Source organism: Bubalus kerabau, unplaced genomic scaffold (genome assembly GCF_029407905.1).
Source record: "Bubalus kerabau isolate K-KA32 ecotype Philippines breed swamp buffalo unplaced genomic scaffold, PCC_UOA_SB_1v2 scaffold_30, whole genome shotgun sequence".
NCBI classification, from domain to species: Eukaryota; Metazoa; Chordata; class Mammalia; order Artiodactyla; family Bovidae; genus Bubalus; species Bubalus kerabau.
Genome location: NW_026577884.1, coordinates 3,683,370 through 3,694,937, shown reverse-complemented (window position 1 = coordinate 3,694,937; position 11,568 = coordinate 3,683,370).

Here is an 11,568-nt window from a genome sequence, read left to right as displayed (position 1 = left end):
AAAGAATTCCGCTCTCCTCTCGAGTCCCAACGGGTATCTCTTGAGCCCACAGAGTGGCCTAAAGGGAGTCAGGCCTCCTGTGGAGTTTGAAGAGAGGCCTCGAGATGCTCTCCAGGCCATGCAGGAAAAGAAGGCCTTCATCTCGCGACGACGGAGGCGTCTCGTGGGTTTTCTCGAGCTGGGGAGCCAGTGTGGGATTTCTCACGAGGTATGACGGGGAGCTCAGGGAGCCTCTCGTGTGGCGCCAGGGAAGTCAAGTCTCCATGCGAGTGGCGAGGGGGAACGCGTCATTGCTCTTGAGTCATGGTAGGGGAATCGGGATTCAAGACGCGTTGAAGGAGGATTTTCGAGGTCTTTCTCGGGTTGCGTCAGGAAACCCTGTGTTCCCTCGACTTGTGCCGGTGACCTCAGGGAGCTTCTAAGGGTGCCTCTGAGAAGTCGGGATACTGTGGATTTGGGAGGGGCCTCTCGGGCCTCCACTGTTTTTGGTGTAATGGAAGAGGGCCTCATCTCGAGTGGAGTCAGGAACCTCAGGGTTCCTCTCCATTTCGGACTCCGATCGCAGGGTCCCTTCAGAGTTGGGACCGGAGAGTCAGGCCTCGTCTTGAGTGGAGGAATGGAACTCTGCTTGCTTCTCGTGTTGTTCATGGGATGACAGGCCTCTTGTTGAGCTGTGTGTGGAACCTACGGCTTTTACCAAATGATGCACGGGAGTGTCAGTGACCCTTCGTTTTGTGCCTTCGTCCACAGGGTTGCCTTCGAAGAGGTGTCCGGGCATCGAGTTCTTCTCAAGAGTGGGCCGGGAAATCGGGGTATTTCGGCATGTGACACCACCCACGACGCTATGTCTCGAATTTCCTCGTGAGAATGGCCTCATCCTTAGGTGCGCCGGGAATGTGGGGAACCCCTTCCAAACAAAGCAGGGGAATAGACCCTCCTGTCGCAAACAGGAGGGGAGAAGGTGCTCAGATGAAGTGGTGCGGGAACCTCGGTGTTCCTGTCGAGTGAGACCGGCGTGTCCGGGAACATTTGGTGTCGCATCAAGGGTGCAAAGTACCGTTTTACACTTCAAGACGGAACGTGGTTCTTTTCTTGAGATGCCATAGCAGGCAAGGGCCTCATCTTGGGATGACGTTGGAAACATGTGGTTTTTCTCGAGTTGCGGCGGGATTCTCGAGTTACGAAGGGGATTTCTGGCTTCCTCTTGTGTTGGCCCAGGGAAGCCCAATCTTCCATTCGAGTTGCGAGGGAGAGCTGGGGGTTGCGCTCGAGTCACTGCAGGGCAAAAGAGACCTCATCCAGGCTTGTGTCTAGGACCTAATGTTCCTCTCAAGGGATGACTGGGATCTTGAGGTTGCATTCCAGACTCACCCGGGAGTCAGGCGTCATCTCGAGGGGAAACAAAGGACTTCTCTCTCTTCTCGAGTCGCGATGGGTATTTCTTGGAGCCCACTGAGTGGACTAAAGGGAGTCAAGCCTCCTCTGGAGTTTGGAGAGAGGACTCGGGATTGCACTCCAGGACATGCAGGAAAAGAAGGCCCTCATCTCACGATGACGGGGGGTCTCGGTGGTTTTACCGAGCTGCAGCGCCTGTGTTGGTTTCTCAGGAGGTACGATGGGGAGCTCAGGGAGCCTCTTGTGTGGTGCCAGGGAAGTTAGGTCTCGATGCGTGTGGCGAGGGGGAGTGCGTCATTGCTCTCGAGTCATGGTAGGGGAATCAGGCCTCTAGACTCGTTGAAGAAGGACTCTCAAGATCTCTCTCGGGTCTTGGCAAGAATACCTGGGTTCCCTCGACTTGTGCCGGTGACCTCAGGGAGATTCTCCGGGTGCCTCTGAGAAGTCAGGGATACTGTGGAGTTGGGAAAGACCTCTCGGGACTCCACTGGGTTTGGTGAAATGGAAGGGGGCCTCATCTCGAGGGGAGACAGGAACCTCAGGGTTCCTCTCCATTTCTGATTCCGATCGCAGCCCCCTGCATAGTTGGGAGAGGTGAGTCAGGCCTCGTCTTGTGTGCAGGAATGGATCTCCGCTTGCCTCTCGAGTTGTTCACGGGATGACAGGCCACCTGTCGAGTTGTATGTGGAACCTGCGGTTTTGGGGGACGATGCACAGGGGTGTCAGTGCCCATTCGTGTTGTGCCTTCATCCACAGGGTTACCTTCAAAGAGGTGACCGGGCATCGGGATCTTATCAGTAGCGGACCAGGAAATCGGGGTCTTTCAGCATGTGGCACAACACACGAGGCTACGTCTCGAATTCCCTCGTGAGACTGGCCTCATCCTGAGGTTCGCCGGGAAGTCTGGGAACCCCTTCCAGACAAAGCAGGGGAATCGACCCTCCTGTCGCCATCAGGAGGGGAGAAGAGGCTCAGCTGAAGCAGTGCTGGGAACCTCCATGTTCTTCTCGAGTGAGACCGGGGTGTCAGGGAAATTTGGGGGTCGCATCAAGGGTGTCAAGTACCGTTTCACACTTCAAGACGGAACATGGGACTTCGCTGGAGACGCTATAGCTGACAGGGGCCTCATATTTCGATGACGGAGGAGCCACGTTGTTTTTCTCCAGTTGCCGCGGGATTCTCGAATTACAATGGGAAATACAGTCTTCCTCTTGTGTTGGCCCAGGGAAGTCCAAATTTCCATACGAGTTGAGAGCTAGAGCTGGGGGTTGGCTCGAGTTATTGCAGGGCAAAAGAGACCTCATCTAGGCTTGTGTCTAGGACCTAATGTTCCTTTCAAGGGGCAACAGGGATCTCGGAGTTGCATTCCAGATCCTCCCGAGGAGTCAGGCCACTTAAAGAGGGTAATGAATGGACTCCCCTCTCCTCTTGAGTCGCGACGGGTATCTCTTAGAGCCCATTGTGTGGCCTAAAGGGAGTCAAGCCTCCTGTGGAGATTGGAGAGAGGACTCGGGATTGCTCTCCAGGCCATGCAGGAAAAGAAGGCCCTCATATCGTGATGATGGAGGCGTCTTGTGCATTTTCTTGAGGTGCAGTGCCAGGATGGGGTTTCTCACAAGATACGATGGGGAGCTCAGGGAGTCTCTCGTGTGGTGACAGGAAAGTCAGGTCTCCATGCACGTGTGGAGGGGGAGCGCGTCATTGCTCTCGAGTCATGGTAGGGGAATCAGGCCTCAAGAGGCGTTGAAGAACGACTCTCAAGGTCTTTCTCCGGTTGCGGCAGGAAACCCTGGTTTTTCTCGACTTGTGCTGGTGACCTCAGGGAGCTTAACATGGTGCCTCTGAGAAGTCATGGATTCTGTGGAGTTGGGAGGGGCCACTCGGGACACCACTGGGTGTGGTATAATGCAAGAGGGCCTCATCTCGTGTTGAGGAAGGAACCTCAGGGTTCCTCTCCATTTCAGACTCCGATCTCAGGATTCCTGCAGAGTTGGGACAGGAGAGTCAGGCCTCGTATTCTGTGGAGAAATGAAACTTAGCTTGCCTCTCGAGTTGTTCACGAGGTAACAGGTCACTTGTCGAGCTGTATGTGGAACCTGCAGAATTTTCCAAAAGATGCACGGGTGTGCAGGGCCCCTCCTTGTTGTGCCTTCATCCAACGGGATGCATTCGAAGAAGTGTACGGGCATCGGGTTCTTATTAATAGCGGACCAGGAAATGGGGTCTTTCCGCATGTGGCACCACCACGAGGCTACATCTCCAATTTCCTCGTGAGACCGGCCTCATCCTGAGGTGCAATGGGAAGATCGGTAACCCCTTCCAGACAAAGCAGGAGAATCGACACTCCTGTTGCAATCAGGAGGGGAGAAGGGGCTCAAATGATGTGGTGTGGGGACATGGGTGTTCCCCTCGAGTGAGGCATGTATGTTGGGGAACTTTGGGAGTGCCATCATGGGTGCCAAGTACCGTTTTGCACTTCAGTGGGAACGTGGGACTTCTTTTGAGACGCTGTGGCGGGCAAGGGGCTCATGCTGCGAAGACGATGGAACCACGTGGTTTTTCTTGAGTTGCGGCGGGATTCTCGAGTTACGACAGGGATTTCAGGCTTCGTCTTGTGTTCGCCCTGGGAAGCCCAAACTTCCCTTCGAGTTGCGAGGGAAAGCTGGGGGTTGTGCTCGAGTCACTGCAGGGCCAAAGAGACCTCATCTAGGCGTGTGTCCAGGACCTAATAGTCCTCTCATGGGAAGAAAAGGATCTCGGGGTCGCACTCCAGACTCCGCCGGGGAGTCAGGCCTCACCTAGAGGGGAAGCAAAGGAGTGCGCTCTCCTCTCGAGCCGCGACGCGGATCTCTTGGAGCCCACAGATTGGCCTCAAGGGAGTCAAGCTTCCTCTTCAGTTTGGAGAGAGGACTCGGGATTGCTCTCCAGGCCAGGCAGGAAAAGAAGGCGCTCACCTCGAGAGGACGGGGGCATCTCAGGGGTTTCCTCGAGCTGCGGCGCCCGTGGGGGTTTTCTCACAAGGCACGACAAGGATCTCAGGAGCCTCTCGTGCGGCACCAGGGAAGCCAGGTCTCCATGGGCGAGGCGAGGGGGAGCGCGTCTTTGCTCTCTAGTCCAGGGAGGGGACTAGGGCCTCAAGACACTTTGAAGAAGGACTCTCGAGGTCTTTCTCGGATGGCGGCAGGAAACCCTCGTTTCTCTCGACTTCTGCCGGAGACCTGAGGGAACTTCCCAGGGTGCCTCTGAGAGGTGAGGGATGCTGTGGAGGTGGCGGGGCCCCTCGGGACACCGCTGGGTCTGGAGCAACGGAAGAGGGCCTCACCTCGAGGGGAGGCAGGAACCTCAGGCTTCCTCTCCGTTTCGGACTCCGACCGCAGGGTCCCTGCAGAGTTGGGACAGGAGAGTCAGGCCTCGTCTTGTCTTAGGAAGGGAACCCGCTTGCATCTCGAGTTGCTCAGGGTGTCTCAGGCCCCTCGTCGAGCTGTGTGTGGAACCCGCGGGTCTTTGCGGACGATGCACGGGGGTGGCAGTTCCCCTTCGTGTTGTGCCTTCACCCACAGGGTTGACTTCGAAGAGGGGTCCGGGCCTGGGGTCCTTCTCAAGAGCGGACCAGGGAAACGGGGTCGTTCGGCATGTGGCACCACCCACGTGGCTCGTCTCGAATTTCCTCGTGAGACCGGCCTCATCCTGACGTGTGCCGGGAAGGCCAGGAACACCTTCCACACAAAGTAGGGGAATCGATTCTCCTGTCGCGATCAGGAGGGTAGATGGGGCTCAGTTGAAGTGGGGCCGGGACCCTCGGTGTTCCACTCGAGGGAACCCGGCGTTTCAGGGAACTTTAGGGGTCGCATCAAGGGAGCCAAGTACCGTTTCCCACTTCAGGACGGAACATGGGACTTCCCTGGAGACGCTATAGCGGGCAAGGGCCTCATCCTGTGAAGACGTTGGAACCACGTCATTTTTCTCGAGTTGCATCGGGATTCTCGAAAACGACAGGAATTTCAGGCTTCCTCTTGGGTTGGCCCTGGGAAGCCCAATCTTCAATTCGAGTTGCGATGGAAAGCTGGGGGTTCTGCTCGAGTCACTACAGGGCCAAAGAGACCTCATCGAGGCGTGTGTCCAGGACCTAATATTCCTCTCAAGGGAAGACAGGGATCACGGGTTTCCATTCCAGACTCCCCCGGGGGGTCAGGACTCGCCTGGAGGGGAAGCAAAGGACTCCGCTTTCCTCTCAAGTCGCGACACGGTTCTCTTGGAGCCCACTGAGTGGACTCAAGGGTGTCGAGCCTCCTCTTCAGTTTGGAGAGAGGACCCGGGATTGCTCTCCAGGCCAGGCAGGAAAAGAAGGCCCTCATCTCGCGATGACGGGGGCGTCTCATGGGTTTCCTCAGGCTGCTGCGCCCATGGGGGTTTTCTCACGAGGCACGACGAGGACCTCAGGGAGCCTCTCGTGCGGCGCCAGGGAAGTCAGGTCCCCATGCGCATGGCGAGGGGGAGCTGGTCATCACTCTCGAGTCATGGGAAACGGCTAGGTCCTCAAGAGGCGTTGAAGAAGGACTCTCGAGGTCTTTCTCGGGTTGCGGCGGGAAACCCTCGTTTCCCTCGACTTCTGCAGGGGACCTTAGTGAACTTCCCACGGTGCCTCTGAGAGGTGAGGGATGCTGTGTAGTTGGCAGGGCCTCTCGGGACTCTGCTGGGTTCGGTGCAATGGAAGAGGGCCTCATCTCGAGGGGATGCAGGAACCTCAGGCTTCCTCTCGGTTTCGGACTCCGACTGCACGGTCCCTGCAGGGTTGGGACAGGAGAGTCATGCCTCGTCTTGTCTGAGGAATGGAATTCTGGTTGCCTCTCGAGTTGTTCCGGGAGTCTCAGGCCCCTTGTTGAGCTGTGTGTAGACCCTGCGGGTTTTTCCGGATGATGCACGGGGGTGTCAGTGCCCCTTCGTGTTGTGCCTTCACCCACAGGTTTGCCTTTGAAGACGTGTCCGGGCATCGGGTTCTTATCAAGAGCAGACCAGAAAATCGGAGTCGTTCGGCACGTGGCACCTCACACGTGGCTAGTCTCGAATTTCCTCCTGAGACCGGCCTCATCCTGAGGTGTGCCAGGAAGGCCGGGAACCCCTTCCAGACAAAGCAGGGGAATCGACTCTCCTGTCGCGATCAGGAGGGGAGAAGGGGCTCAGATGAAGTGGTGCCGGGACCCTCGGTGTTCCCCTCGAGGGAACCCAGCGTGTCGGGGAACTTTTGCGGTCGCATCAAGGGTGTCAAGTACCGTTTCACCCTTCAGGGCGGAACATGGGACTTCCCTGGAGACACCGGGAACTTCGGTGTTCCCCTGGAATGAGACCGGTATGTTGGGGAACTTTGGGGTCGCATCAAGGGTGCATAGTAGCATTTCGAACTTTAAGATGGAACGTGGGACTTCTCTTGAGACTCTAGCTGGCAAGGGCCTCATATTGCGATGAAGGGGGAACCACATGGTTTTTAAGACTTGAGGCTGAATTCTCGAATTACGATGGGAAATTCAGACTTCCTCTTGTGTTGACCGTGGGAAGACCAATCTTCCATTCAAATTGTGAGGGAGAGATGGAGGTTGCTCTCGAGTCACTGTAGGGCAAAATAGACCTCATCTAGGCTTGTGTCTAGGACATAATGTTCCACTCCAGGGGTGACATGGATCTCGGGGTTGCATTCCAAACTCACCCGGGGAGTTAGGCCTCGTCTCCAGGGAAGCAAAGGACTCCGCTCTCCTCTCGAGTCACACCGGGTATTTCTTGGACCCAACTGAGTGGCCTAAAGGGAGTCAATCCTCCTGTGAAGTTTGGAGAGAGGACCAGGAATTGCTCTCCAGGTCAGGCAGGAAAAGAAGGCCCCCATCTCTCCTTGACGGGGGCATCTTGTGGTTTTTCTCGAACTGCGGCGCCACTGTGGGTTTTCTCACGAGGTACGATGGAGTACTCAGGGAGCCTCTTGTGTGGTACTAGGGAAGTCAGTTTTCCTGCTTGTGGCGAGGGGAGCGCGTCCTTGCTCTGGAGTCATGGTAGGGGAATCGGGCATCAAGAGACGTTGAAAAAGGACTCTCCAAGTCTTTCTCAGGTTACTTCAGGAAACTCTGGGTTCCCTCGACTTGTGCCAGTGACATCAGGTAGCTTCTCAGGGAGCCTCTGAGAATTCAGGGATACTGTGGTGTTGGGAGGGGCCTCTCGGGACACCACTGAGTTTGGTTCAATGGAAGAGGGCCTCTTCTCTAGTTGAGGCAGGAACCTCAGGGTTCCTCTCCATTTCTGACTCCAATTGCAGGGTCCCTGAAGAGTTGGGACAGGAGAGTAAGGCCTCGTCTTGTGTGAAGGAATGCAACTTCACTTGCCTCTCAAGTTGTTCACGAGGTGACAGTCCACATTTGGAGCTGTGAGTGGAATCTGCGGGTTTTTCCAGACGATGCATGGGGATGTCAGTGTCCCTTCGTGTTGTGCCTTCATCCACAGGGTTGCCTTCGAAGAGATGTCCGGGCGTCAGGTTCTTATCTAGAGTGGACGGGGAATTCGGGATCTTTCAGCATATGGCACCAACCATGAGGCTACTTTTCGAATTTCCTCATGAGACCGGCCTCATCCGGAGGTTCGCGGGGAACGTCGGGAACCCCTTGTAGACAAAACATGGGATTCGACCCTTCTGTCGCGATCAGGAGGGGTGAAGGGGCTCACAGGAAGTGGTGCCGTGAAATTTGGTGTTTCCCTCGAGTGAGACCGGTATGTCAGGGAACTTTGGGGGTCGCATCAAGGGTGCCAAGTACCGTTTTGTACTTCAGGAAGGAACGTGGGACTTCTCTTGATACGCTGTAGCGGCCAAGGGCCTCATCTTGCGATGACGGGGGAGCCACGTGGTTTTTCTCGAGTTGCGGCGGGATTCTCGAGTTACAACGGGGATTTCAGACTTCCTCTTTTGTTGGGCCAGGGAAGTCCAATCATCCATTCGAGTTGCGAGGGAGACTGGGGGTTGCGCTCGAGTCAAGGCAGGGCAAAGGAGACCTCATCTAGGCTTGTGTCCAGGACCTAATGTTCCTCTCCAAGGGTCACAGGGATCTCAGGTTTGCATTCCAGACTCACCCAGGGAGTCAGGCCTCATGTCGAAGGGAAGCAAAGGACTCCGCTCTCCTTTCGAGTCGTGACGGGCACCTCTTGGAGCCCACTTTGTGGCCTAAAGGGAGTCAAGCCTCCTGTGAAGTTTGGAGAGAGGACTTGGGACTGCTCTCCAGGCCATGCAGGAAAAGATGGCCCTCATCTCGCTATGACGGAGGGATCTTGTGGGTTTCTCGAGCTGCGGCGCCACTGTGGGGTTTCACACGAGGTACGACGGGGAGCTCAGGGAGCGTCTCGTGTGGCACCAGGGAAGACAGGTCTCCATGCGGGTGGCGAGGGGGAGCGCGTCAAGGCTCTCGAGTCACGGGAGGGGACTAGGGCCTCAAGACGCGTTGAAGAAGGACTCTCGAGGTCTTTCTCGGGGGGCGGTGGGAAACCCTCGTTTCCCTCGCCTTCTGCCGGGGACCTTAGGGAACTTCCCAGGGTGCCTCTGAGAGGCGAGGGATCCTGGTGAGGTGGCGGGGCCCCTCGGGACTCCGCTGGGTCTGGCGCAACGGAAGAGGGCCTCACCTCGAGGGGAGGCAGGAACCTCAGGCTTCCTCTCCGTTTCGGACTCCGACCGCAGGGTCCCTGCAGAGTTGGGACAGGAGAGTCAGGCCTCGTCTTGTCTGAGGAAGGGAACCCCGCTGGCCTCTCGAGTTGCTCAGGGGGTCTCAGGCCCCTCGTCGAGCTGTGAGTGCAACCCGCGGGTCTTTGCAGACGATGCACGGGGGTGGCAGTGCCCCTTCGTGTTGTGCCTTCACCCACAGGGTTGCCTTCGAAGAGGGGTCCGGGCCTCAGGTCCTTCTCAAGAGCGGACCGGGGAATCGGGGCCTTCGGCATGTGGCACCACCCACGTGGCTCGTCTCGAATTTCCTCGTGAGACCGGCTTCATCCTGAGGTGCGCCGGGAAGGCCGGGAAACCCTTCCAGACGACGCAGCGGAGTCGCCTCTCCTGTCGCGATCAGGAGAGGAGAAGGGGCTCAGAGGAAGCGGTGCCGGGACTCTCGGTGTTCCCTTCAAGGGAACCCGGTGTGTCGGGGGACTCTTGGGGGTCGCAGGAAGGCTGTCAGGGACCGTTTCGCCCTTCAGGGCAGAACAGGGGACTTCCCTTGAGACGCCGTGGCGGGCAAGTGCCTCATCTTGCCAAGAGGTGGGAACCACGTGGTTTTTCTCGAGTTGCGGCGGCATTCTCGAGTTACGACGTGGATCTCAGCCTTCCCCTTGGCTTGGCCCTGGGAAGCCCAATCTTCCCCTCGGGTTGCGAGGGAAAGCTGGGGGTTGCGCTCGAGGCACTGCAGGGCCGAAGAGACCTCACCTAGGCGTGTGTCCGGGACCTAATATTCCTCTCCAGGGAAGGCAGGGATCTCGGGGTTGCATTCCAGGCTCCCCCGGGGAGTCAGGCCTCGTCTCAAGGGGAAGCCAAGGACTCCGCTCTCCTCTCGAGTCGCGACGCGGGTCTCTTGGAGCCCCCTGAGCGGCCTCAAGGGAGTCCAGCCTCCTCTTCCGTTTGGAGAGAGGACCCGGGATTGCTCTGCAGGCCATGCAGGAAAAGAAGGCCCTCAGCTCGCGAGGACGGGGGCGTCTCAGGGGTTTCCTCGAGCTGCGGCGCCCGTGGGGGTTTTCTCCCGAGGCACGACGAGGATCTCAGGGAGCCTCTCGTGCGGCGCCAGGGAAGTCAGGTCTCCATGCGCGTGGCGAGGGGGAGTGCGTCCTGGCTCTCGAGTCACGGGAGGGGACTAGGGCCTCGAGACGCGTTGAAGAAGGCCTCTCGAGGTCTTTGTCGGGGGGCGGCGGGAAACCCTCGTGTCCCTCGCCTTCTGCCAGGGACCTTAGGGAACTTCCCAGGGTGCCTCTGAGAGGCGAGGGATCCTGTGGAGGTGGCGGGCCCCTCGGGACTCCGCTGGGTCTGGCGCAACGGAAGAGGGCCTCACCTCGAGGGGAGGCAGGAACCTCAGGCTTCCTCTCTGTTTCGGACTCCGACCGCAGGGTCCCTGCAGAGTTGGGACAGGAGAGTCAGGCCTCGTCTTGTCTGAGGAAGGGAACCCCGCTGGCCTCTCGAGTTGCTCAGGGGGTCTCAGGCCCCTCGTCGAGCTGTGTGTGGAACCCGCGGGTCTTTGCGGACGATGCACAGGGGTGGCAGTGCCCCTTCGTGTTGAGTCTTCACCCACACGGTTGCCTTCGAAGAGGGGTCCGGGCCTCGGGTCCTTCTCAAGAGCGGACCGGGGAATCGGGGGCGTTCGGCATGTGGCCCCACCCACGTGGCTCGTCTCGAATTTCCTCGTGAGATCAGCCTCATCCTGAGGTGCGCCGGGAAGGCCGGGAACCCCTTCCAGACCACGCAGGGGAATCGCCTCTCCTGTCGCGATCAGGAGGGGAGAAGGGGCTCAGAGGAAGCGGTGCCGGGACCCTCGGTGTTCCCCTCGGGGGACCCCGGCGTGTCGGGGGACTTTTGGGGGTCGCAGGACGGCTGTCAAGGACCGTTTCGCCCTTCAGGGCGGAACAGGGGACTTTCCTTGAGACGCCGTGGCGGGCAAGGGCCTCATCTTGCCAAGAGGTGGGAACCACGTGGTTTTTCTCGAGTTGCGGCGGCATTCTCGAGTTACGACGGGGATCTCAGCCTTCCCCTTGGGATGGCCCTGAGAAGCCCAATCTTCCCCTCGGGTTGCGAGGGAAAGCTGGGGGTTGCGATCGAGTCACTGCAGGGCCGAAGAGACCTCACCTAGGCGTGTGTCCGGGACCTAATATTCCTCTCCAGGGAAGGCAGGGATCTCGGGGTTGCATTCCAGGCTCCCCCGGGGAGTCAGGCCTCGTCTCGAGGGGAAGCCAAGGACACCGCTCTCCTCTCGAGTCGCGACGCGGGTCTCTTGTAGCCCCCTGAGCGGCCTCAAGGGAGTCCAGCCTCCTCTTCCGTTTGGAGAGAGGACCCGGGATTGCTCTCCAGGCCATGCAGGAAAAGAAGGCCCTCAGCTCGCGAGGACGGGGGCGTCTCAGGGGTTTCCTCGAGCTGCGGCGCCCGTGGGGGTTTTCTCCCGTGGCACGACGAGGATCTCAGGG